General features: G+C 55.2%; 1 protein-coding gene across 1 annotated transcript in view; it reads left to right on the top strand.

Annotated features, from left to right (window-relative positions):
• Nucleotides 1-1,306: 1,306 nt before the first annotated feature.
• Nucleotides 1,307-1,642, top strand: part of SMARCD3 (SWI/SNF related, matrix associated, actin dependent regulator of chromatin, subfamily d, member 3) — an 84,620-nt gene continuing 84,284 nt past the window's right edge. The window contains exon 1 of the mRNA XM_014957997.1: nt 1,307-1,348. The gene's annotated coding sequence lies outside the window, so the exon portion shown is untranslated. The remainder of the gene's footprint in view (nt 1,349-1,642) is intronic.

The following is a 1,642-nucleotide window of genomic DNA, read 5'->3' as shown; positions in this document are numbered from 1 at the left end:
TCCTCAGAGAAGCTTTGGAGTTGCTGTTGGTCAGGTCAGATGACTGGATACAGGGAACGATATGATCTCATCAAAAGGTGTGCATTTCCCCAGCAAGAGCAAGGTATTCTTGCTCAGCAGACTTCTTCATTTGTAACCCCATCACAAAGACTTGTTTTCTGAGGAACTTGCTCTCTTCTGTTTGACCTTAAGCACTACCTTGTCACACTTCCATCACAAAACACACTTTACAGTGCTGCAGAGGGTGTGCAGGCCGCCAGCTTCATCTGCTGGGAGTCCAGGCCTGGACTGCTGCAAAGTGCTGTCTTGAAACGCTCTCTGGGGGCGTCCCTCTTGTGAGTCATGTTCCTCAGCCAGGACAGTCTCCCTCCTCCGTTCCTCCTTCAGACTCTCTTTCCTGGATGTACCCAGCACTCATATTATCTTCTCCACATGCACGCTAGACCATTTCTTCCAGAATGCTCAAAGGTGGCAGTTTCCAGATTACAGGTAACGCAAAAACTCATTTTCCATTTACAACAGTGTTTTTCTAGTGCAAATAGCTGTAGCAAAAAGCTGGAAAATGTGACACACATGAAAAATGCAGACTGGAAAAGCTGAAGGCACATAAATATATAGCTCCATTCAAAAATACTCAGTGAGACATAAATCCACTCCATAATCTTCACAAGATTTTATTTCAGCTTTCAGACATACACCCTTTTGAGCTCTTGGAGTTGGCAAAATTGCTTGGCTTCTGCTCATCTGATACTCCTTTTAAACCGAGTTGTTTTCTTTCAGCCCTTTCTCACAGATCCTTGGAGCATCCCTCAAAATTACTCACGTTCAGTGCTCATCCTATACAAACTCCCCTCATCATCCCTCTTGGTTTGATGCTGCTTCAACTTCAGTCAAACTCTCCTCAGTGCTTCCTCAAATCAATCTTTGAAAGTGTGCATCATAAATATCTTCCAGTGGATATTCCCAAAATATTTTTCCTTATCTTTCCCTGTTAAAACTGGCACAGTACAACAGAATCGAGGTCACCAAACCCGGCATCCTCATCCCCCCAGGAGTCACTGAGCTTCTTAAGGGTGTGCAGACAAGCACGCACCTACAGGGCAACGGCTTTTGGTCCAGGCCAGTTTTGAATCTGAAATACCAACCACGCTGCAAAGCTCCCCTCCCGGGCCCGCTCCCCGCACACGTTATCGCTGTTCATGTCACCACCCAAAGTCCTGTCCCCGGGCAGCGCCGGACACCCCGGCACCGGCCGGCGACGCTCCGCGAACCCGCCCCCGGGTTCTGTCGCGGCCGGGCGGCCCCGGGGGCGGCCGCGCCCTCCCACCGACACCGGCCCCGCAGCCAGGTGGGTCCGCGGGGCGGAGCAGGCCGCCACCGGCACCGCCGCCAGATGGGCCGGGACCGCCGGCTGGGCGAGGGCTCTGTGGCGGGGCCCGACCCGCCTGACGGCAGGGGCCGGTCCTGCCGCTGCCGGGCCGGGTGGCGGAGGCGCTGTGGCGGCGGGTTAGGGGCGCTGCGATAGTAACGGGGGCTGTGGCGGCGGGTTAGGGGCGCGATGGCGGCAGGGGGCGGTGGCGAGTGAGGGGCGCTCCGGCAGCGGGAGGGCGCCGCGGTGGGTGAGGGCCGCTGTGGCGGCAGG

This window comes from Calidris pugnax, unplaced genomic scaffold (genome assembly GCF_001431845.1).
Source record: "Calidris pugnax isolate Ruff unplaced genomic scaffold, ASM143184v1 scaffold388, whole genome shotgun sequence".
NCBI classification, from domain to species: Eukaryota; Metazoa; Chordata; class Aves; order Charadriiformes; family Scolopacidae; genus Calidris; species Calidris pugnax.
Note: the sequence above shows the minus strand (reverse complement) of the source record. Positions and strands in the feature narration are given on the sequence as shown.